This window comes from Pipistrellus hanaki (assembly GCF_964339955.1).
Source record: "Pipistrellus hanaki genome assembly, chromosome: 2".
In the NCBI taxonomy this organism is placed as follows: Eukaryota; Metazoa; Chordata; class Mammalia; order Chiroptera; family Vespertilionidae; genus Pipistrellus; species Pipistrellus hanaki.
The window spans coordinates 116,735,926-116,762,526 of NC_140504.1; the positions used below are offsets into that span (position 1 = coordinate 116,735,926).

Here is a 26,601-nt window from a genome sequence, read left to right on the forward strand (position 1 = left end):
CTCTAAGTACTAGTAAGGTGACAAATGATAACTAGACTTATTGTGGGGGTCATTTTGCAAACATCGAATCATTATACAAACATCGAATCATTATGTGGTAACACCTAAAACTAATGTAATATTATATGCAAATTATACTTCAATTTTAAAAATTATAAAAGTTTCCCCTTCTGGACACATCAAATATAATTTGTAGATTTAATTACAAATTAAAGTGTTGCTAACTAAAGAGAGAGAGAGAGACCAGTTACCACAGCTGTAAAATCTGGCAAACATAACCAAGAAACACACTAAGGTGATAGCAAAGGGGATGGGACTTTTCGGGGGGTAGGGAGAACAAATTCACAGGATTTAGTGATGTTGAGAATAAAAAAGGGGGAAAGGGTGGAAACAGCTTACGACATTTAGTGAGGGCATTTGGCCCCGAGGTGACCTCCCTAACTGAGATAGACTGTGGGGAGAAAGGCAAGCTGTGAGAGAAGGGATGATTTGCTTGAGATACCTGCAGAAATACCTGCTGTATTTGTCCAGTTGGTGTCTGAAATCCAGAAACCAGTTGAAGACTAGAGATTGAAGCTGGAGAGTCATCCTCCCAACTGCAAGTAAGTCCACCCAGAACTCAAAATGTGGGTGTGGGTGGTGTGAATCTGGGCTAATCAAAAAGTGGCTAAAACATTTGAAACTAAAAAGCAAGCCTGTCTGTCCACAGGCAGGGTTAGCAAGGACAGTATGGGGTTTGGAAGCAGCAGGCCTGGGTTCCAATCTCAGCATCCACTGTGCTTATGGTGAAGGCCAGCAGCACTGGGAGGGAGGGATGAACCTGCAAAGAGAAAGAACGTCAGACAGGAGGGGCATAAGGCCAGCACCTATGGGGAGCTCCTTCCACCTCCTTCTCCCTACAGTCTCTCATTCTCCCGACTGGGAAATGCCCCTCAGCACTTGGCGGGGTCACCCAGCCTGCCTCTTGAGGTCTAGGAAGTTGAGGGCAGTTGTGACCTCCACGGAGAGAGACATGTCATATGAAAAGAACAAGCTTTAGTGCTTTTAAATGAGATTAGCTGCATAACTTCCAGGATCCACTACAGAATGAAAATGTGGGGCCTCCTGTTTAACAAAATTAGTGAGAATTTCATGATGGACCCTGACTGGTTTGGCTCAGTGGATAGAGTGTCGGCCTTCGGACTGAAGGGTCCCAGGTTTGATTCTGGTCAAGGCGTGTACCTTGGTTGTGGACACATCCCCCAGTAGGGAGTGTGCAGGAGGCAGTTCATCAATATTTCTCTCTCATTGATGTTTCTAACGCTCTATACCTCTCCCTTCCTCTCTGTAAAAAATCAATGAAATATAATTTTTTAAAAGAATTTCATGGTGGTAATAACAGAGCATTAGACCAAATACAGGCCCCTTTTCTCCCTTTCCAGCGTGGGGACCAGTGCAACTGTACAGATTGCACACCCGTGAGTTCGAGCAGCTTAATTCCTCTGAACTTTAAAAGTCTCTGTAAACTGAATGCTGTGCATGATGTTCTTGGGAGGCTTAAATGATAAGCATGCATGTGAGAGGAGCCTGACCCATAGTAAGTGCTCAGAAACAGGTAGGACTTGCCCTCAGTATCAATAGTGGGATCTACTCAGCAGGCTCTCTACTGCTGATAACCAACATCTCCTCTGAAAATAGTCAGTGGGCCTGGACAGCGAGCTCAGTGGTTAGAGCATCATCCTAGAAACCAGGAGATCATGGTTTGATTCCCAGTCAGGGCACATGCCCAGGTTGCAGATTCTATCTATAGTGTGGTGCATGCATGCGGCAGGTGATTGATGATTCTCTTTCATCATTGATGTTTCTATCTCTTGTTCTCTCTTCCTTCCTCTCTGAAATCAATGAAAACATATTTTTTAGAAAAAGAAAATAGTTAGTGGTAGTCCTCCTGGCTTGTCTGGGTGAAAAACTGTTCAGACTAGACACTCATTAAATGACATGCTTCAGACACTCTTAGCAAATATAGCAGCAAAAACAGGAAACAAAGCGATGTTAAAGGAAGCTTCCCTCCCCTAGGAGTCAACCAGTTGTCAGGTTTCATTGCCCACACTGCATTGCTAGGCACTGTATGTGGTGCTATAAATAACACACTCTACCAGGAACCCTTGGCTGGAACAGAAGTGAGGAGTCCGTTTACTGAAAAGATTACACCGATGTTGTCCATAACAAATTTGTCCACTTCATCTGCCTCTCCGGCCATTGTGATGAAAGAATTAAAGAAACCTGTGTCCTTGAATTAATGAGCAGATGTGTCAAGTTTTAAAATTTTTTCCTGAATGTCTTTATTTATAAGCTGTTGAGAGGTCACTCCAAAGCAAGCTGGGACCTCCGTGGCAGGCTAGTAGGAAGGTAAACAAGTTGGGATACACCAGGAAAGGCTCAAAACCAATTGAACTGTAGTACTATCACAGATAAAAGGTTCTCAGCAGTATCATATACAAGACCCTAGGAGAGGTAGCAGACTGGCTTGTGCTTGGTTCATAGAAATATCCAAAATGGACAAGATTATTTGGGTTGCTTCAACAGATCTCTAGAAACAAAAGCTCTGTGTATACAGCCAATTTATAATGATTAAGTCAATCCAAAAACCAGTTGTCCAAATGACTAGTTTTTTAGATGAACCAACCATTTCCCCAGTCCTCTAGTCAGATAAATTGACCTAAAACTTCCTAAACATCATAATTTTTGTATTAAAATAAAATTTGGAGTCTTTAACAGATAATATCTTTATCCTAGAATTAATGTTAATGCTCCTTAATTGTAGCAAGTCTTTTTTTTAATTTTTAAATTAATTTTATAGAGAGAGGAAGAAAGGGGGAGAGAGAGAGAGAGAGAGAGAGAGAGAGAGAAACATTGATCTGAGAGCAAAACATCAATCATCCGCCTCCTGCACTTCCCCTACTAGGGCTTGAGACTTCAACCTTTGGGTCCACAGGAAGACACTTCACCAACTGAGCCATTCCGGCCAAGTACTAACAAGTCTTTAGTACAAATACGGGCTGTTGGGGCCTTTGCAGCCCAAATAACATTGCAAGGGCATCAACCCAGTTTATCTATGCTTGTAGATCCATAATGGAAATAGTTCATGCATTTTCAATACCCTTCCTATATTAGGGCAATTCCAATCTTATGAGACCCAATTTCTCAAGGTGGAAGCCAGAAAATACTTTCCTAGCCCCTTCTGCAATTAGGGCAAAACATGTGACTTAAACTCAACCAATCAAATATACCTGCATGAGATTATTTATTTATTTATTTATTTATTTTAGTTGTGTTAGAAAGTTTCAAAGAGGAATACATATAGAGGGAACTCTGGGAGGATGGAGGCAGGAGTATAGTTTTTTAATCTCTCTGAATCCCCACAGAAAAACAGGTAAAGTAACTAGATAGCAAAACCAAATTGTCATTTACAACAAAATTAGATGACAGCATTTCCTCCACAAACCGCAACATTTGGGGTGCAAGATCACCAACTGTCACACAGTCTGCATGGTCTCAACATCGGTGCAGGAGAAATCAGAGAGAAGCAGGAGGGTATCTGCTGGACCTGCTATCAGGAGAACTCCCAAACAGCCATCAGGTGCATAACGGAGAGCTCCATGGGACGATTTGAGAGCAGCGGCTGAAGCAGGAAGGCTTTTCCCAAGACAGTGGTGGGTGAGTACAAGAGGCTTTCCTTGAGGACTCAAGGGTCTGGAGAAGTGAAGCTTCTGTGAGTTTTGAAAGTGTTAAGTCAGCCTTTCTTTCAGAACAGGGCTCCACACCGAGGAGAATTTCTGGAAGCAGGATCAAAATTGAGGTGGATAGAGACAAAGGAAAGAAACAGCTCAATTACAAGTAAAGGAAAAGAAGAGTCAGAAACATTACATGAAATAGAAGATAAAAATTAGAAAGAGTACTTTCAACCATGCCTCCTCCTACAAATACAGGATAATTAATTTTTTAAATAAATAACAAAAATTTTAAGACCAAATACCACATGAAGTTAGTATAAAGAAAAAAGAGATCAAGAAGCTGAAAAACATTATCATAGATCACAAAATCCCATATGTCTAAAAGGCATGTCTATAATAATTAAAAAAAAAAACAGATCAAAAGTGTAGCTTTCTATTTTTTATTTATTTATTATTGACACTATTAAAGATGTCTGATTTTACCCCCCATTTACCAACCCCCACAGCCCCTATCCCCCTCCCTCTGGCCATCTTTATACTGTGTACTTTCTATTTAAAAATACCAAAACTAAAATATAAATTCAAAGAATACAAGTCATAAAAGGACAACATAAATTAGAAGTTAGAAAGGCTCAGGCCCTAGCTGGTTTGGCTCAGTGGATACAGTGTCAGCCTATAGATTGAAGGGTCCTGGGTTCAATTCCTGTCAAGGGCACATGCCCAGGTTTAGGTCTAGGAGGCATGCAGGAGGCAGCTGATTGATAATTCTCATCATTGATGTTTATATATCTCTCTCCCTCTCCCTTCTTCTCTGAAATCAATACAACTATATTTTTAAATGAAAATAAGTAAAAGCCTTTAAAAAAAAAAAAAGTCTTTTAGGGCATCTTGGCAATACAGGTAGTGATATTTAAGATAAGAAAATTAAATTTTCATAAAACATTTTGGCAGCATGACTGTATGCTAGACAAAAATAAAATAATGTATAAACATTCTTAGGGAGAGAAAATGTGATTGAAGGATTTTATATCCTCAAAAACTGACCGTAAAGTATAAAGGGTACAAACAGTTAACATGAAAAGATCAAGGAATATTATTTCCAGTCATAGGTCTTTCTGAAGAATATACTAGAGAACAAGGTTTAGACAACCAAAATAGCCATAGAGACTGGTAATGAGCTTTAAGCATATAGTTATTTGTAGAACTAAGACTAATTGAGGTTTAAAGGGGAAAGAGTACAGTATGTATTGCTCATATGCTCAGGTAAATTAAAAAGGTCAACTATTTAAAAATTGAAAGAAAATACAAAATTCCATTTGTGGTGGTAGTAGTAGTAGTAGTAATAGTAGTAGTGTAGGAGTAGTAGTTTAAACTATTATGTGGTCAATATGAGAAAAAAAATAAATGAATAATTATGGGACATTCTAATTATATCATTCCCTATATTTTTGTGAATAAGTATTTTGAGTATGAAAGAAAGGATATATAGATTTAACTTAGAAATGGTTAAGTTAAATAATAGTCATTAATTTGAATTAGAAGTTCCAGTTATAAACCCACAAAATACTTTATCTTAATACTTTTTATTTTATCTTTAAAATGTATGTAATATTATTTATGTGTGATATTACATGTATAGATCTTCTAGCTCTGCCCACTGAAGGTACGCAGAAACAATGACCTACCCAGCAGCAACAAACACTAGTGACCAGATCATGATCTTAAAATACTAATTCTCACTAAAAGAAACCAGGACTTCTTGAAGAAATGACTGGTTTTCTTTCAAGGCACAAAATGTACAAAATAAGCCTGAAATTTTTTGTCATGCCAGATAATGAGGAAACTATAAAAGACCACAAGGGATTATGCTAAGTGAAATAAACCAGTCGGAGAAAGATAAATATCAAATGATCTCACTCATTTGTGGAATATAATAAACAAAAATAGATCCAGAAGCAGAGAAGCATCGAACAGACTGTCAAACTTCAGAGGGAAGGCAGGGGAGGGTGGGAAGGGAGGGTGAGAGATCAACCAAAGGACTTGTATGCATGCATATAAGTAAAACCAATGGACACATACAGTAGGGCATGTGCTAGGGGGGAGAAGTGGTCAGGGAGAGGTCAATGGGGGGGAGGGGAAATGAGACACATATATAATACTTTAAGCAATAAAGAATTTAAATTAAAAAAAAAAAGACCACAAGTTTCACATCAAAAGACCACAGGCATCAAATTAAACAGGCTCCCACTAGTTAGAGATAGACCAATAGAGCTTCAAAAGTGATAACTTCAATTTGATTGAAATTCATCAACTATGTTTTTATTCAAGAAGTACTGATAATATTTTTTTAAACTAATTGGTTATCTTTAGAGAATTATAGGGCGCTAGGAAACCAATTCATAGTCTTGAAAACAATTAAGTAAAGAGAATCAAAAATTAAATATTATCCTGCAGTTTCATTGTGATCTGAACAACTGGATAACCATACGTAGATAAGGGGAAAAGTATCTTTATTAAATTATTTTAAGTAAAAATTATTTTAAAGTAGTAAATTAGACTATTGATCTAGGCAACAATTACCAATAGATGCTACCATCACAAAAATAAAGATAACCAGACATCATATGCGTCCTGATAAAAGAACATTTTATAGGTGATATTGTCATAGGTCATAATGAATCACATAGGAAACATGCTATGTCAGATTTCCTCACATTTGGAATGCAAAATTTGATCATTTAGTTAAGGTGAAAGATAGTTTTAAAAATTTTAAATTAAAAAAAAAAATGAGGGTCACCCAGAATCCATTGGGGCATAGTGGCAGAGCCCTGGGAAGGGAGGCATTGAGCTTTCAGGCAGCTTGGCAGAGGTTCTAGTAACAGCGCCTCGTGCCCAATGTTGGCAGCAGTCACATCTCTACTGGAACAGCCAGCAATGTAATCAGTGTAATTCAACCATTGTTTCTAAGTGCAAACTCTCCTGGAAAGTTTCTGAAATACCTAATTGCTATTTCTAGATTTATCCCCCCGAGAATGGATTCTGTTGTTTGTAACTAGCAGACCCTGACTGATACAGGGTCCAAAGGGTTCACAACTCTCTATCTCTTTCTCTCTCTCTCTCTCTCTCTCTCTCTCTCTCTCTCTCTCTCTCTCTCTGTGTGTGTGTGTGTGTGTGTGTTTGTTTAAATTAATGAGTCCCCAAATGCCATTAATTTCTCCAAATTCATTTTAAAAGCCTAGATTGGCTGACAAAAAAGAACTATTTGCTTTGATCAGTGTTTGCCTGTGAAAGCCTTCAAGAAGATAAACAGAAGCTTGGTTTTCATAGAACTCTGTATTTGACAATTGTTGGAAGTGTATGTACAATAATCTTTTGTTTTATATAAACCTGACAAGAGTTACAATGACAAGCCTTTCTCAGAAAATTCTTCAAGAATCGTTTATTCTGGAAGCAATTAAGCCTGAAAGCACGCTCAGGGTTAGTGTTTTTTCAGCATTTGCATGTCTTTTCTGTAGCACACTTCCTCGTCCTTCCTACAGGTTATTGTGCATGTGGTAAACCGTGACAGTGGTCAAAAATGCTCTCTACCCCTACCTGAGGGAGAACTGTGTTTTCTCTTCCCGATCATGTCCGACTTGGCTACGGAGCTTGATTTGGCTAACAGAAGGTGAGAAGTAATGTAAGTCACTTCCAGCCCTCAGTGCCCCTTTGGGCTTTGCCAAGCTCTCTTTTTCCTCTGGCCTGGTGTTCCAGATGGATGCTTCTCAGCCAGCCTGCGGCCCAGGGAATGATGCTCTGTAGCAGAAGATAGCTCACCCACCATGGACCCAGACCACAAACATGAGAAAATTCAGTGGTAAGACTGAGATCTGGAGCCCCTTTTGCCACAGTGTAACCTCGCCTGTGACGCCTGATAGTATTAATTGCTTATTATTGGAAATATCTGCGATTTTAAAGCACTGTTTAGAAGCCATACATTTAATTCATATATCATTATGAGGTAGATTTTCATTATCCACTCTATAGATGAGAATCAAGACCTGTGGAGGAATGGAACCCGACATCTGGCTTGAACCAGCGTTGAGAAGTAGATCTGCGTCAATTTAACACCAGAGCTCCTTCCTGCTCCTACTTAAAACCACTACCAAATCGGAAACTCCTGACAGACACAGCCATCTCTGTGCAGCCGCCCTGGCATTTATGTATCACCCCTGGGCTCCCAAAAGCTCTCAGCAAAATGCTTGCAGCCAACTAACTGAAGGGAAACCACTAAATGACAGTTTCCCAATGTCTGAATAGACAAACAGATAGTTATTAAATGCCGTTTGACAAACTGCCCTGTATAAAGGTACTTAGGATGTCTCACAGAACACAACAAAGATGTAGACTGCACCTGCCAAAACTGTGTGATGCAGGAGCCGAACGAAGCAAACACAAGGCTTAAAGCAGGCTGTACAGCAGACAGAGCGCCAGCCCCGGGGTCTGAGGGCCTGCATTCTAGTCCTTCTACTACTGTGTGGTGTGCGCCATTATCTTAACCTCTCTGAGCCTGTTTCCTCATGAGAAAAGATACTGATACAACTGGTCCTGGGTGTCAAATGAAACAATGCAGGTAAATCACTTCCGGGCCTATAATGGAACCTGGCTGGCGGGGCAGTGAGCCAGCCCAGGAGAGGCCTGAAGATTCCTCACTTGGGGTGCTAATTCCTGAACTTTGTGGCAGGGCACTTGGAGATAATAGGATTTTTGAGTTCCTGAAATGTCTCTTTTAGAGAGTATGTAAAACACATTGATTTTTTAAATTAAAACATCCTGATTAAAAAAAAAAAAAAAAAGAAAAGAAAAAAAAACACCACAAAGAGCTATAAAATTCCTAAAGATTAAGAAACTGCAAAACTGAGGCATTTCACATACAATCTAAACCTCGGGACCTCTTGGAGGTGGATATATGAGAGGTAATTTCTCCCTGTTGCCATGGAGAGGCATGGAGCCCAGATGTAAACATAAAGCTCTCTACACACATATGTACATTTTCAATCAGGGCGGAGAAAGCCCTGAAGCCAGCCTGGAGGCATCATGACATAAAGGGACTTTGTGCTTTGGTCACTGAATTCCAGTTTTAGAAAGATCTTCAAGGGAAAGAAAAGGGAACTGATATATATGGGGTGCCCTCTGCATGGCAAACACTTTACCTAAGGCATCACTAACTTTTACAGCAACTCTGCAAGGCCTACAGCGTAAGTGTGACCTGGGATGACCAGCAGGTGACGAAAGTAACTCAAACCCTTATCTGTCTGGCCCCCAAATTCAGTCCCTTCCCACTAGATCAGGGGTTGGCAAACTACAGATCCAGCCCACCACCTTTGTTTTATACTACCTATGATTCAATCCTAGTTTTTACATTTTTTAAACAGTGATTTTTTTATTTTAAAAAAAAAAAAAAAGAACATTTCGTGACATGTAAAATGATATGAAACTCAAAATTCAGTGTTTTACTGGAACATAACCACTTGTATTTATTTACATTTTGTCTATGGCTACTTTTGTGCTGCAGGGGAAGTTGACTGGTTGTGACAAGCCGTATGGCCTCCAAAGTCTAAAATATTTACTCCCTGGTCCTTTACAGAAAAAGCTTGCCCGCCCTGCTCTGGACAATGCCGCCGTATAGCTGATCCAGCCCAACCCATTTACAGAGGAGGAAACAGAACCCATAAAGAATGAATACATGTGTTCAGATTAGTAATAATGGGAGAGGCACGGGCCTGCAAATGGGAAATGCTAGATGACAAGCGTGGCGAGTGGAGAAGGGGTCACAGGTCAGGAGTGCACATGGTTGGCCGTGCTGGGGAGGGTGAGCAGGGTGGGGAGGGAAAGCAGAAAAGCTGACCCACTGGAGGTCCAGGAATTCACACCAAAAATTTAGACCTGGGGTAGAGGACCCAATCATTTTGGAAAAATGGAATGACCCAGAAGGCAAAGAAGACAGCCTCCCCCAAAACAGGAGGCTGCGTGGGAGAGAGATGAAGGGGGAGAGAACCACAGCCGGTGAGGCAGTCACTCTCAGAACCGTCTTTCACTCAGAGATGCTGATCAATGAAGATGTGGCACAGAAGACTGTAAACCGGTCAGTTACGTGGTGCCAGTATCAATTTCCTAGTTTTGAGAGTGAACCATATTATGTAGGCTGCCACCATTAGGGGAAAAAAGCTGGAACTTCTGTTTTCCAAACTTCTTGCTCATCTATAATGAAATTAAAATAAAAAGTTTAAAGACCTATTAGGTTGAACTATATGAACTTGTCAATACTGGGTTGTTGTTTTTTTTTGACACACAAAAACAGCAGATTTCATACAGCTATCTCTATGATTAAAGGAAAGTTCTAAACTAATGGCTTAGATTTGAACCTGTCTGGAGAAGTTTGGTAACATGTGTAGAGTGGTCTGTGCAGAGTATGAGTACCGGCTCTGTGTGTTCTGACCCCCTCCTCACTAAGCATCATTGGACGAGGAGCCTGGGTACCCCAATTCACAGAAAGATACACAGCTCCTGACCGGCAGGCTTACATATCGTTCCCTTAAAAGTTTAATTGTCATGGAACAGTCTGGGTGAGTGGACAGAATTAAGTTTCAGGCTCTCCGAAGCTGAGGACAGCCCTTAAGGGTGTGATGGACACACGAAAGTCCACAGCTCTGAGGACCTGGCTGTGGAGGAGGCAGCTCCACTCTGTCTGTGGCATGGCTTCTGAGTGGTCAGCGTGGGCCAGACACATGCTCAGAGCGTGGACCTAAGAGGGACCCACAGTGTGAAGTGGGACTAGTGAGCCTGGCATCCTGGTAGCCCTTCGGACATGGCCAGCAAGTATGGACGATGTTTAGGCCAAAGAAAAGGAGCACATTCTCTATTGGGTCAGGTCTGACACAAATCTCATAGGCAATATAAGCTCTGGGGCTGGATTGAGAGATAAATGGCCTGGGTAAAAATGCCAGTATGGTCCCTAAGAAAAGTTGTCAAATAAGTTGCTTTAGAACGTGTTTTTTCACTTTGTGAGGAAAAAAAAAAATCCTAACTAAAAGTGTCTTAAAATTAAATGAGCTGCTTCCCATTTCCTTAATTTGTTTGCCCTGTTACCACGCTTTTTCAAGTACTAAGAAAACATTTTCAGGAGCATTAAATATGTGGGTGAGAGAAAAAGCCGACAGAGATCGCATGCAGGCAGCAGAGAGGCGCTCCTACCCCGGAGCACTGAGGCGGGGTGCGAGTTCGAGTGCTGGGGCCACGCAGCAGAGGACACAAACCCGGCTCACACCACGGAAGTGTCTTGCTTCACAGCCAGAGGTCCAAGCCCGAAGTGGCGGCAGGACTGTTTCCTTCTGAGGACCGGAGGGAGGTTAGGCCCAGCTCCTCACCCAGCTCCCTGGTGGTGCGCAGTGGAGAAATAGCTTCAGCATGTGGAATAGCGCCCTGATCTCTGCCTTCATCTTCATAGGAGCATCTCCCTGTGGGTGTCTGTGCCCAAATCCCTCTTTTGTAAGGACACTAGTCCTATTGGATTAAGGCCAGCTTGCTCCAGGATGACCTCACCTGAACTGATTACATCTGCAAGACCCAGTACCAAAGAGGGTCCCGTCCTGCGGCTGGGGATTAAGACTCCAATATATGAATCTGAGGGGCCACCGTTCAGCCCATAACAAGGAGCAGAGGACAGGGCTTACACTGAAACCTCCCAAACTCATTCTCTTAGACTCACTCTCTTGACGGCAGTTTCTAGTTACACTTCTTTCACTAACTACGAAAAGATTAAAAGTGGACTAACGGAAGCACCAGGGAGAAAAACTGATGCAGAATCACTGACATTAAATCGTGGTGAGGAACAGAAAGCATCCTGAAGCGTGTGAGTATAGTCCTTGTTCCGACTCCAAGCAGCTGGAGGTGTTTGAGCGCCGTGGGAGGATGCACAGCAGCTGCCCACCCACCGGCGTGGGCAGAAACAGGACCAGAGCCCAGATCTCTCTTTGCCTGAAGCCTTCTCCAGTCTATCTCCATCTCTCTGAGAGTCCAGGCCCAGACTTTTCAACTCTAACTACATGCTTTAAACCGAACCTTTCCCCCAAACTCCTGACCACCTAAAGATCAGTAAGTCACCCCCTAATCTTGTCAGAAGGCCTGGTGGCTGGGCAGCCTATAATTTCCGTGACTTGCATCACCCATCCCCGCAGAGCACAGAACTGGTCTCCGCAGGACAATCACCAGCATTCAGTAGACTCTGGATTTGCTCATCTCAGCAGACGGCTTTCCACAGCCACAGTCCTCAGAAGGCTGTCTGGACGCATGCAGAAACCAAGTTTGGGCAGCATTACAGGTTTGCCTAAAATCAGATCCAGCACACCACAGATTGGTCCCTCCCACTCCTGTGCCCAGCAAGGATCCCTGCAGGGGTTCCACACATCTGAAAACCAAAAGCACTAAAACCTCAACCATTTACCTTCCCTCCCTCTGTCTGCCATTTTCCACTCACAAACAGCATAAGAAGGCCTTTCTCTTCCTCCCCATGGGAACAGTCTGAAAATGGTTAACACAGATTGCTGGTTAGCATTAACCACAGTGAGGGAAAATGCAAGATATTAATGTCACTTTTTTTATATGGCAGCGTGAGCATTTGAGGATAATAATAAACTCTTGTTTACAGGGTCAAACACCACAATATGTACATATCACTAAAGTGTGTTTGCAAAATAGGCAATAACTGCTCTAAATAGACTGTCTCGGAATGACTAATAAATAATAAGCATCTTGCCTTCAAAATTAACAACAGCGAAGAAGCATATTATTTTGGCACTACGGTAAGAAGTGGCTTTCATCGGGAGGGGGTGGGGTGTTCAGGCCTCCGTTCCTGTCCTCACATTACTCCCCATACAGGGGAGGCAGGGCCGCTGAAAATCAGGGCCAGAGCAGAGCCTGCAGAGTAAACACTGCCTGAACTTTGGAATCTAGATCTGGAAAGAACCTTCCTATCCCTTGAACTCCAAGCTGCCTGGTCCTCGATTTGCAGTAACTTGCCCAAGTTCACACAAGAAAAGCAGGAAATACCCATGGAATCTTCCAATCGAGGGCCATTTGGATGCTGGGGGTTCGGTAGAAACGCAATGGCCTGAATGCAGAGCCTCCCCCCAGCTCTGCTCCTGCGTGACCTGGGAAAAATCACAAACCACAAACCTCATGGCACAGCATGCTCCTCTGTAGTGAAGTGTCAGTAGCCACTTCATGTTGCTGGAGGGATTAAATGTAACAACTGTGCAAGTATCAATGATAGTGAATGAAATGCATCAAGCAATAATGTAAGTAATGTTGTATTTTTTTTAAAGTGATGCTGTTATGATGAAAATAAAATCTGAGAGAGCTAATTGTTTTCAAAGTTGATCAATACCACCACCATCTTTGCAGCACCAAATAATTGCCCCTGGACTCATAACAACACAAGGTATTTATTTAGACCCTTTCTGGTTTCCAAGTCCCTTTAAAAGAGGTGTCTGAGTTGATTCTCACTGAGGAAACCAAGGGAAAAAACAAAATTCAAAGAAGCGAGCAGTGTCCCCAAGGTCACCACGTTAATGAAAGGCTCAACTTCCAAAGCTGCCCGAGGTGCTGTCCACAAAGGCACGTGGCCTCTGCAGAGAAACGGGCTGATGTGGGCAGACCAGACTCTCAAAGTGGTGCCCTAAAACTGCATCAGGACCAGGCTGCGCTGGGCTTCTTTGTAACGCTGCATGGAGAGGCCTAGAGGATGGGGTTGAGTGCCCAGCTCTCCCCCACAGCAAGGACAGGACCTCACACAAGCATTCCATCCTCACTCTCAGGGCAGCAGGAAGTGAAGCTACACACAACCCATGTGACGTCCCAGATCGCACAGCCTCCCTCTGGCTATCATCACCTCCTATAAATGAGTACAAATCCCTGACCCCTTTTCAGTCCCTCATGCCAGATCCCAGCCAGGCCCGCACATAGAACCGTCATGCTATCTCTGCATGAAGAGACGTGTTCAAGTACCAAGTCTCTGATAGATCCTGAGGAACGAAATCAGTCAAGGATCCGGATATTTGATTTGTGCAGTACCGATAGTGTGCACTTGTAAATTACTCAGTTGAATATGTAAATTGGGTTTTTATCAAAATACTTTTTCACCGTAAAGAGATACACAAAGGCAGTCTCTCTGCTACTCAGGTTTCTAGTGTTAAAACTGCAGTTATTTCTGGAAGGAGTTTTGGCATTATCCATCAAGTGCTTTAAAAATGTTGACACCCACTGGCCCCGTGACTGACTTCCTTTCTAAGAAACATTATCAGAAACTCAGACAAAGAAACGTTGGAGAAGCTGTCTTCCCTTGCGATAGGGAGGAGTTAGCCATAAATGTCAGTATTCACGACCGAAAGAAAACATGCCCAAATGTGTACAACGACTGCCTCTCGGCAGTGGGAGTGTGATAGAACTTTATTTCTTTTTCTTTTTCTGTATGTGCCTCTGTATTTTCCAGAATTATCTTTGGTGAGAAACAACGCAAACATCCATGATGAGTGGATGTGCGAAATGTGATACATACATACAATTGAGTATGACTCAGCCTGGAGAAGGAGGGGGATTCTGACATAGGCTGCAACGTGATTGAACCTCAAGGACACTATGCCAAGTGAACTAAGCCAGTCTACTTAAAGAAGGTTCCCAAAGTAGTCGGATTCTGAGGCAGGAAGTAGAAGAGTGGTTGCCAGGGACTGGGGACAGGCAGGATGGGGAGTTGGTGTTAAATGGGGGAAGAGTTTTGGTTTGGGAAGATGAAAAAGTTCTGGCAATGGACAGTGATGATGATCGCACAGCAGGATGAATGTACTTAATGCTACTAAACTGTACACTTAAAATGGTTACAATTGTAAATTTATGTTATGTTTATTTTACCAAAATAGGAAATTTTAAAGAAGAATAGTTATAATAAGTATGTGTTTTATTTACACGGGAGGCGGGGGAATAAAATTAAGAAAAAAAAATTATGAAAATGCTTATTTTGGCTAGCTGGTCTGCCTTCCAGCTGCAACCTTCCCTGCTTAACACCAGGTTCGCCATTCAGCTTCAGCATCAAGAGGGCAGGTGCCCAAGGCAGAGCTACAGAGGGATCTTCAGACTCAAACCCAGATGCATAGGGAGGATGTTATTTAAGCTGAAATAATTAAGCCTAATTATTTCCTTTCAATAAGCTGCTTTATTTTTATATTAAACTAGAGGCCTGTGCGAGGTGGTCATGTCAGCTCAGCCTGCACCTTCTCACAATTCGAGACTGCTGGCTCCTAACTGCTCACCTACCTGCCTGCCTGATTGCCCCTAACTGCCCTCCCTGCTAGCCTGATCACCCATAACTCCTTCTGCCTGCCAGCCTGATCATCCCTAACTGCCCCTGCCAGCCTGGGTGCCCCCAACTCCCAACTACCCTCCCCTGCCAACCTGGTCACCACTAACTGCCCTCCCCCCCCCCCCCCCCCCGCCAGCTTGGTCACCCTTTAGTGCGCTCCTGCTGGTATGGTTGCCCCCAGCTGGCTCCCCTGTGTGACTGGTTGCCCCTTACTGCCCCCCCTCTGCAGGCCTTGTTGCCCCACGAAGCCTGCTGTTCGGTTGTTACTGTGAGGGCGTTGTGACTAATTTGCATATTAACCTTTTATTAATATAGACTAGAGGCCCAATGCATGAAATTTGTGCAAGAGTAGGCCTTCACAGCCGTGATGGCTACCTGGATCCCTCCCTCACAGCCATGGCAACTGCCTCAATTCAGAGGCTGCAGCCCCAGCCTGAATTCAGAGGCTGCAGCCCCAGTCCGACCTTTGTCTGAAAGGTCGTCTGAAAGGACGTTCAGAAGGACATCGGTCTAATTAGCATATTATGTTTTTATTATCATAAATATTAACTGCCCCCCTTCCCCTCAAGAAGAAAGAGGGGGAGAGAGAGAGGGAAGGAAGATAAAGGAAATTACAAATTTGAACTCAGTGCTTTGAGGTAAAAGACATACTTGCCTTTTGTAAAAATGTTTTACATACTCACAAGAAAGAGAAATTGAGGATAGTGTCAGATTACCTGTGAATTTCCTACATTACATCACATTTGTTCCATTTAGACTAGTGATAACATGTGTTCTCCCTTCCTGTTCGATGATCTGCAAAACCAACATGTGGCGGAGTCACAACTGTTCAGATCCTGCCTTCCAAATTAACCACGGAACCACATCAGAGGAGCTGCTCTTTAAAAACCAGTGGAAACCAATGTCACCCCAATACATTCCATAAAATAATATTTAAAAATAAATAAATAAACCCAGCTGGTGTGGTTCAGTGTTTGAGCATTGACCCATGAACCAAGAGGTCACTAGTTCAATTCCCAGTCAGGGCACATGCACAGGTTTCGTGATCCATCCCCAATAAAGGGCGTGGAGAAGGCAGCTGATAGATGTTTCTCTCTCATGGATGTTTCTATCTCTCTATCCCTCTCCCTTCCTCTGTCTCTGAAAAATCAATGAAAACATATTAAACAATAAACAAACAAACAAACAAATAAATAAATAAATAAATAAATAAATAATAAAACCAATTGAAGAGTTGTGGTAACATGGTTCAACTACTTTTAGCAGGTACAAGCCAATATGGTGAAATAAAATGACTACAAATTGAAATGTGCTGCACTGTGTTCATGTATTGATCAATTATCAACTATCAAGTACTCACTCTAGGTTCAATGCAAAATTTTTATTGTAACAAAATATGCATAACATTGTAACCATTTTTTAGCATATAATTCACTGGCCTTGAGTATATTCGCATTGCCCTGCATCCATCACCACCATCCATCTCCAGAACTTTTTCATCTTCCCAAACTGAAACTCTGTGCCCATTAAATACTAACATCCTTATGTAAGCCTCTGCAAACAACATTCTACTTCCTATTTCTATGAATCTGACTACACTAGGAACCTCATATAAGTAGAATCACACAGTATTTGTCCTATGTTTCTGAATTATGTCACTTAGCATGCTGTCCTCAAGGTTCATCTATGTTGTAGCCTGTGTTTGAATCTCCTTCCTTTCTAAGGCTGAATTATATTCCATTGTTTGTGTATATCACTTTTATTTATACATTTATTTGTTGATTATTCTTGGATTGCTTCCCCCTCTTGGCTATTGTGAATAATGCTGCTATGAACTAGTTGTACAACTAGTCAACATACATTTTTAAGAATTGATTAGCCACTTATGTCCAGGAAAATTAAGTAGGTGACCTCTATCTCACTAGTACCAAAAAATCACTCATTTCATGGAATCAGAAAATGTTAGAGCAGGAAACTATTATAAAAGCATCATCTGTATTAACAGGTGAGGAAATGAAAAGAAGTGACTTAGTGGTGATGGTCTGTAAAATGTTTAGTTCCTACACATGTTAAGTCAGAGAACCCCTCTCCCAAGCAAAAATATCTACCCAACTTGTCATGCCACATGCCTCAAATTCCCAACACCAAGTGTTTATTTACTTAGATGAAGGCACTGGTACTTTTAACAGGAATCTCCTAGTAAAATAAAAATAGCTCTGAGGGAAAGTCATTGTTGACCCCCACACCTTGTCCTGAAAGACTGGTTTTCTACAGAACAACACGAGTAGACAGGGGCTCTTAGGAAACAGAGGCTGCACGGCGAGCTCCTTAAGAAGACAGGAGGTGGGCTCACGGAGGCTTGTAAGGGAGGTTCCTCACATGTTGAAGGTCATCCCCTGAGGAGCTTGAGCATCCAGGGTCGTCCACACCACTGCTAAGAGTCTTAAGACCCAGAAAAGTGCAGTTAGAAACGACTAAAGACCAATCAGGCAACATCATTTCTCTCTGGCTTGCTCATTACTGTATATTGTGCTCCGTGCCAAAGTTTGGGTTTTCTATATATGACTTTGGGCCATTAGTCAACTCTAAATGTTAATGAAAAATTTTGCTACATTTCTTTGGCCATATAAGGAACGATTTTTTTGTTTCCTTTTAGCAAAAATGAAAAATACCTAAATGTATCACTGAGGAGTCATTTTGCTTCAACAGTTTGTTTTCCTTACATCTTTTTATTGATTTGAGAGAGATAAACATCAATGAGAGAGAGAAACATGGACGAGCTGCCTCCTACACACTGCCTACTGGGGTTGAGCCTGCAATCCAGGCTTGTGCCCTGACTGGAATCGAACTGGTGACTTCTTGGTGCATGGGACAATGCTCGACCAACTGAGCCACACCAGCCAGGGCAACTTCAACAGATTTTAATCTTTCTAGCTGCCAAATGTGTTTCATGATGGAGTTGAGGTAGCTCGGTCTCTAAAAGGTAGTGTTCAAAGACCAGGAGAACTTCATTATAACACAGCTCATTAACATTCCTCAGGTCAGAAAGTACTCACTATAAGCACAGTAAGTATATTGGCTCCATAATAACAAGGTTGATTCATAAGGGGAGTGTTATTTCTGCATCCATCTAATGTTGTGTAGTGGTTCCACTATGCCTGTGTAAGAAGTTTGAAGAGTATTATGGTAGCTCAAGAAAAGCATACACATACCTAAAAATCAAGGCCAACGACACCAGAAACCCTTTACTTGTTAAAATAACAACAAGGCAGTAGGAGGACATAAAATTTATTCTTAGCCGAAACCGGTTTGGCTCAATGGATAGAGCGTCGGCTTGGGGACTGAAGGGACCCGGGTTTGATTCTGGTCAAGGGCATGTACCTTGGTTGTGGGCACATCCCCAGTAGGGGGTGTGCAAGAGGCAGCTGATCGATGACTCTCTCTCATCGATGTTTCTAGCTCTCTATCTCTCTCCCTTCCTCTCTGTACAAAATCAATAAAATATATTAAAATAAATAAGTAAAAAATTTATTCTTATATCTGCAGAGCAGTCAAGAAGATACTGAAATTGAGTAATTAAACCAGAACCAGATATTAGTAATTAGGAAAGTTTTTACATTACCTATGCAATTTATGAAACCAAGAATTAATCATGCTTTCGTGAAAATCCAGGACACAGTATTTCCAAGGTTCAGCCATTAGAATGTGATAGTATCTGATAAGTAAAGTCCACACTAACCAAATATGTTCACACTAAATTAACTTAAGCAATAAAAATAAAATAGCAACATTAATCCAATTCCCACTGTGGTGATGTTTGGTTTGCTTCATTGACAAGTCAATTGAGTCAACATCTGTTTTGTCCTCTCACAGTTCCCAGGAGGCCAAGCTCACATTACCTATTAAAATCCTTCCCAGAGGTCTTCTTATCCTCTGTCTCACGCAGCCTAAGAGGCACAATGGGCTGCTTTCAGCTAACCCCTCACAGACCAGGCCCAGAGACAGTCTTTCCCAGGGCCCCTGTCCTGGTGTTGACCACCACCAAGAACCAGGTTAGGATGGTCAGAAATGCTAACATATTGTAGGTTGTCCTTTCCAGCACTGGTAGACTGGGGTTTACTTTCCCATTAAAAAAAAAAAAAAAAAAAGTATACATACAAAACACATTATATCAATCAGTACATTCTTTTTTTTTTTTTTTTTCCCTTTAATCCTCACTGGAGAATATATTTTCCTTTTTTTTTTTTTTAAGATAATAGAAGGAAAGGAGGGATGAGAGAGAAAGAGAGAGAAACATCAATATGAGAGACACATCAATTGGTCACCTCTGACAAATGCCCTGAGTGGGGCTGGGGGTCCAACCTGCAACCGAGGTATGTGCCCTTAACTGGGAATGGAACCCAAGAGCCTTCAGTACACTGGCCGACACTCTAACCAACTGAGCCACACCAGCCAAGGCTGTTAGTACATTCTTACATGAAAGATTATAGGAGGAAGCACAGAATATTCCTCCCATCAGTTTAGTACTATATTCTTCTAGCACTTTTTCTAAGCATGTCTACATGTCCTGTGTTCTACAACTACAGTAATATGTTTTGTTCAACAAATATGGCTCAGATCCTAGGTCTTCTGTAGGCTTTTTAGCAGAAATGTGAGAAGGGAAATTGGCCTCTACAGAGCCCCCTCAGAACTTGTCCCTTGATTCTGTTCTCTCAATCTAGCCCTTCTTGCTTGAATAAAAGTCACATTAAAGGAAAGGAACTGCCTGTCTCTATATAATGCTGTGCCAGAAGGGACTGGCTCTGGCCAGGCCAGAAAGCAAGCTGGAGACTAGAGATCCAAACAAAGGTAGCAAGCCAGAAAAAGGTCCATTCCTAGGAAGGCCAGAGAGGGATAGCTAGACCACGTTGGATTACAGAGCCAGGGGCCCAGAGCAAAAGAGAGGTGGAGGACAATCATGCGAACAAAGGTACAATGTGTGGGCTGGTCAGCCAGGTTTAGAGTCCAGGATGGAACAGACCAGAGTACAGACCACAGGAAGCTGGGGACAGAAGACAGCTGTGAGAGAGCATCTCCAGCAGGCTCCAGGCAAGTGAGAGCAGCGCAGAGTCCCACTTGGGAGAAGGTGATGCAGGCACAGAAATGGGGGAGTCAGGGATGCATGGATGAGACAAACACGTTGGATGGAGAAGATAACTGTACACTTTTCCTCTGGTTCCTTTTCCCTCCTGACATTGTTTACAATAGTAAGCCTACGAAGGAAAGGAGTGTCTAAGTGAGAAAATAAACTACTTATATCTCCTTAAAGAGCCCACCGCCCACCATTATGTGGATTGTCATCTTAGCTTAACTTCTCTTACCCCCTACTGGGCTCTGGGATCCCTGAGAAAGGCCCATCTGACTTCTCACCCTGAAAGACTTCATAGAGAATTCAAAGGAAATTCCAGGTTTGAAAAATCCCCATCTTTCATACCTAACTTAGCGTGGTTATCTGCAGCTGTGGTCAGAACAATAGAGGCTCTGAAGCCAGCCCAAGTTTTCCAAGGCCACTCTCTCAGAAAAGGCGAGATGCAGGCTTCTGGGAGAAGAACCTAGCAATGAACAGGGGGTGCAATCTGCCCATGATGTCCTGGTAAAGCCAAGCGGCCGGATGGAAGGAAGAACAAAAGGAAAGATGGGGGCCCTAGCCGGTTTGGCTCAGTGGATAGAGTGCCCACAGACTGAAGATTCCCAGTTTTGATTCCAGTCAAGGACACATACTTTGATTGCAGGCTTGATCTCCGGCCCTGGTCAGAACATGGATGGGAGGCAACCAATCAATGTGTGTCTCCCACATCAATGTTTCTCTTCATCTCTTCCCCACCCGTCCACTCTCTCTAAAAATCAATGGAAAAACATCCTCTAGTGAGGATTTGAAAAAAAAAAAAAAAAAAAAAAAAGGAAATATGGGGAAAAGCTATACAGAAGACACAGAAATGGGAAATTCCAGGTCATCCTCCTGGAAAGCCTTCTGAAAATATAAGTGGAGGCTATGCCTCGGGGAGAAAAGAAATGGGAGACAAAATCCCCGTAGTTTAGCAAGATTCAAAGCTGCATGAGAACGTTTGGAAATATTGCAACTCCTTTTTAGCACGGGAGCAAATATAAAGTAAATGGGATCTTGAGTGGCATGGTGCAGATTCCACAGGTGTTCCTGGAGGGACCTGGGTTCAAGGTCAACCAGGTGGCTCATCTGACCAGCCAGGCTGATTTAGTGGCAAAAGGCAGCAAGGACATCTATTTCAGCCATGGCCTGGAATGGTGAAAGTTAGGAGCCAAGATGAAGTAAAAAAAAGTTGTCCAAAAAAAAAAAAAAAAAAGGCAGACTGCCAGGGGTAAGAATTAGGGCCTGTGGAACCTTCATCCACACCCGCCCCCCCCCCCCAAAAAAAAAAAAAAAAAAATCTGTCCAAAAAACAGCAGTACAACAGGTTTCTCAAAAACAGACAAGTGAACATGTGGGAGGGGGAGGGGCAATGTTAAAAGTGTTTGCAATATAAAAATAATAATCATATTATTATTTAAAAGTGTTTGCAATATAAAAATAATAATCATATTATCACTTTGCTGCCTACATTCTGGGGGATGCATTGAAGGAGTCGACCAAAGACAGACATGCATCCTATGGACCAGCAGCTGGTTCTGGGACACCCATCCCACTGGCACTGATGGAGATGCCGTGGTGGGAGGGCCTTGCCATGTGGAAGTCAGTTTGTCGCTGGGCCGTAGTGTACCTGTATGTAGTTCTTGTAATAATAGTTAGCTCATTGTTTTCTCTCTCAGGTCTTCAATCTGATCTGCCACAGACATTTTTCCCCTTGTTTTTGTCACAGGGAGATTCACAGCCTGAATTCCAGGCAGTGCTTGTGGCTTTAATTTTGAACAAGAAAGTATGACTTTGAAAACTGTTTTTGAGGAGTTGGGGTAAGAATTGGTGGAGGAAAGAAGGGGAATGAGAAAGCCAAGAGGACGTTCATTTCATTGGGTTTCCTTTCCTCACTTTCTGACTTGAGTGTGTTCTGCTTTCCTGCATTTCCCCTTATCAGGAAGAGCCCAGCATCTCCCACCCCACACTCCTTAATTTCAGCACCTCGGCCTCAGCACCTCGCCTATGAAAGGAAATGTGCTTAATGCCTCAGGGTGATAATTTAAAAAAACACACACATTAGAAAGCTAAGTTTAGTAATATTAATTCTTAAATAATGTTTGCCACTTAGATCCAGGTATTTGATTTTTAAAGTTTTATGATTACTGCACCAAAATCAGGTTGAGTAAAACTGTTTTTGTCTGACACGGTTTTGCAGACAGTGATTGTTAAGGAACTGTTTTGTTACATTTCACATACAAATGGACTAAAAAGCAGCTGGATAAGAATCAGTCTGGCCAGTTTCTGGACCTTAGCCTCCAGGACAAGCTTCCCAGGCAGTCCCTCCCCCAGGAACAAACACCCCGACTACCTGGCTCTCTTCGGAAGATGTGTCTGGAACATACCCAGAGGTGCAGGCTGGGCCTTCATTTTATTTTGTTGTTGTTGTTGTTTTGTTGTTTTGTCTTTACTTTTAAGTTTTTATAGAACAACCTTGAACATTTGAATTTTGTCCAAATATAAAAACTGAGATGTAAAACTACACAATAAATAGTATTGCAAAATTTTTTCAAGACTGGGGATGACTAAAGTACCTGAGGTTCTGAGAATAACTGAGTAACTTGGTGAGAGAGAATCCAGACCTCTTGACCCTAGCTCAAACCCATGATCATCTACAGCAATTTCATGTAATGCTGAGGGGGGTGCAAAAATCATTCATGGGACACATGACCTTTTGGTTTGAAGCCAAACCTCCTTCTTCAGCTTTTCTTCCATGGATGCTCGTTTCCAGCTTTTTGTTTCAGGGTATGCTCAATGGACAACTTCTGGCCCCTGCTGCCCCTGCAGCAGAGAGTCCGTCTCTGTCCCCAGCGGGCTACTCTACCCAGGTGCCTCTTCCAGTCTGGGGCTGGTTTCCACCCTCACCTTGTCTCACAGGCTGCCCTTCCCTCCCCCATTGGTCCTCCCGTGGCACTCGGCCTGCATATCCTGCAGCCAGAAAGCCCTCCCATGCCTCTGCCGATGCCGATGCCCCAGCCACTGGTGTCAGGGCCTTCAGTTTGGAAGAATGGCTGCCTCCTGCTTCAGCCAGGAAAGAGGTGGGGGGGGGGGCGGGAGAGGGGGAAGATAGCACAGGCACCCGCATGTTTTCTGGGAGTCACAGGAAGAGGGACTCCTCTCTGAGTCGCTCTTACCCCTGCCTTGTTCATCTAATGGACACTGGTTACAGGTGTGTGCTGGCCAAGGAGCTCTACCACACACTGGGAAGAGCAAGATGAGTTGTCCTGGGCCTCCAGGCTCACCGGGCAATGGGGCAGTCAGATGGGAAGGCAGTTACAACCTAATACCGAAGGTGCTACCCAAGAGAAGATTCCATGCAAGCAGAGCCTAAACCAGCCTGGGATGGAGCTGACCCTAGTGTCCACATCCATCCTTCTGATACTGTGTGCCTATCATGTGCTCTGAGCCGCTCTGCATGCTGAGGTGGAGCAGTGGACCGGACACACAAGGTCCTCCTCACTGGAATCTTACATTCCAGAAGGCAGAGACCTCCTAATGCACAGAAGAATGTGATGGAGAGACCACACGGCCAAGGAGGCCAGGGGAGGTGGTGCTGAGGCTGACACTTCAGTGATGAGATGGAGCGAGGGGATGTTCAAGCAGAGGAAATGGCTGCAAGGACAGGCTTGCTGTGCTATTGGAGCAGGGAGGAAAAGGGGCCAGTGTGGCTAGGATTTAGCGCAAGGAGCGTTGCAAAGGGGCTCACTGAAGTCTGGGAGATAAGCAAAGACCAGATTACACGAGGCTTTATGGATTAGGGTTACAAATTTGGATTTTATTGTCATGGGAAATTGTTAAAAGGTTTTAAGCCAGAAAGTGAAATGAGTAGATTTGTGTTTTAAAGTGGTCACCCCAGCTGCTTGGTCAGGCGAAGGAGTGGGGAAGAGAAAGAGTGATGAAAGAGGAGCATGTGCAAAGGCCCTTGGAGAGGCAGGGCTGGCAGCCCATTCCAAGGGATGTGTGTGAGGCCAGGTGCAGAAGACCAGGTGGGCTGGAGAGAGGAGAAGCTGGAGACGCAGGCCGGCACCAGATCACCCAGGTTCTCATGCTGGGCACAGTGGCTTCAGCCTGCAGGCTCTAGGCAGGCTCTGGAGCCTTGAGGCAGGGCTGACATAATCAGGACGTACTAAGCTCACCCAATGGCTTGTGGATGGGTGGGTGGTATTAAGGTCACGGATTCCCCAAACAACAAGGCTGTTGGTTGGAGCGTCGTCCCAGGCAGGGAAGGATTTCGGGTCCAAGCCCCTGCTGGGGCACATGCGGAAGGAAGCTGACCAATGTTTCTCTGTCACATTGATGCTCTCTCTCCCTCCCTTCTTCCCTCCCTCTCTCAAATCAATGAACATATCCCCAGGTGAGGATGAAAAAAACAAAGGCCCAAAATGTAGACTATCTTTAAGAGTTACCAAAATGTATTAGTAGTCAGCACATTCTTACACATGAAAAGCAATGGTTGTCTCATTCCAGAGTTCAGTGCATAAAGTAGAGAGTAATAACCCCCATGGTGACTAATATCAGTGTTTTGTTGTTATTGTCACTTACTTTCCTACTGCATCTCACACTAATCACTTACTTCCATTCTAGCTTTATTTTTTCTTCCTGGCTGCTCTTTTTCAGATTGTGTTCCTGCTTCCTCTTCATCCTCTCACTCCTGAGGAGCTCCTCAAAGAGCTGGCCTCCATCCCTCCTGGGCAGCCTCACCCCTATGGCTGTCCCAAGCTATTATTTCTCTGTGGAGGAGTCCCACGCCCTCCTCTGTGGTTCCCTCAACCCCTCCCCACTGAGTGCCACACCCAGGTTTCCCATGTTGCAGCTCCATTAGATGGCACAGCGGCCTCTCGGATTCTGTGGAGCCAAACTGCTTAGCATCTTCCCCAAACCATCGCCTTCTTCTGAAGTCCTCTTTGAATGTGTGTCCCCATTCACCCAGACAAGAGTCCCCAATCATTCTCCACTTTTCCCTCTTCCCTCTCCCTGGTTCTCAACACCCAACTGATCAATTAAGTCCCTTCTATGGTTTCTCCTCAATGTCCCCTCCTTTCTTTATCTACAGCCACCATCCCAATTCCAACTATGGTTCTACACTGTTACAGGTGCCTCACTCTCGGTTTCCTAGTCTACAGTACTTCTTCCTCCATTGTCTCTAGGTGCTCCCCTCAAGTCCCAACAGTTTCCAAACTGGCCTCATGCCACTCAGAGTAAAAAGAGGCCACTAGGTTTGAATTGTCTCTCTTACCATCCTAAAATATGAAGCCAACATAGATGAAAATGTGGAATACAAGAAACAGCAGCAAGCAAAACAATAGTTTTACAATTGTAAACTAACGGTAAAATCTAAGCATGTCTATTGAGTACTTGTGATGTGACAAGTGTGAATTGAGATATGTGTACAGTATGTTCTTAAAAGACTTTATACAAGAAAAAAGAATACTATGCTACATATATTGGGTTAAGTAATAAATACTGTTAAAATATACCACTAAAGCCCTGGCCAGTGTGGCTCAGTTGGTTGAACATCGTCTCATGCACCAAAAGGTTGCAGGTTTGACTCCTGTTCAGGGCACATGCAAGATTGTAGGTTCGGTCCTGGTCAGGGTGGGTACGGGAGTCAACTGATAGATGTTTCTCTCTGTGTATCTCTCTCCTTTCCCCTCTCTCTAAAAGAAAATCAATAAAAACGTATCTTTAAAATGGACTTTTAAATATATATATATACTATTAAAATTAATTTTATTTGTTTCTTTTTATTTACTTTTAGAATTCTTATTTTTTATATATTTTTATTGATTTCAGAGAGGAAGAAAGAGGGAGAGAGAGATAGAAACATCGATAATGAAAGAGAATCATTGATCAGCTGTCTCCTGCATGCTCTACACTGGGAACCAAGCCTACAACCAGGTATGTACCTTGACCAGGAATCAAACAGTGACATCCTGGTTAATAGGTTGATGCTCAACCACTGAGCCACATTGGCCATGCATCTTCTTGTTTATTTTTAATGTGTCCATGGCTATAGCTACTACAATATTTTAATTACATATGCAGCTTGCATTTGTGGCTAGCATTGTATTTCAATTGGACAGCATAAATAATTGGGGATAGTATGGCTGTGTCGCTTAATGCAGTTGTTCAGAAATTGTTCCTTAGAGAACAATGAAAAGACAAATAGCCTAATGGAAAAATGGACAAAGGATGTGAACATATATTTCTACAAAAAATATACAAAAGGCCAATGTTCAACATCATTACTCATTAAGTGCAAATTAAAGTCACAAAATATACCACTTCATATTCACTAGGATGGCCATATT

At 42.9% G+C, this 26,601-nt stretch overlaps 1 pseudogene across 1 annotated transcript in view; it reads left to right on the plus strand.

Annotated features, from left to right (window-relative positions):
- Positions 1-7,339: 7,339 nt before the first annotated feature.
- Positions 7,340-26,601, plus strand: part of LOC311615571 (small ribosomal subunit protein uS5-like) — an 81,944-nt pseudogene continuing 62,682 nt past the window's right edge. Inside the window, exon 1 of the transcript in view lies at positions 7,340-7,380. The product of the transcript in view is annotated as a small ribosomal subunit protein uS5-like (transcript). The remainder of the gene's footprint in view (positions 7,381-26,601) is intronic.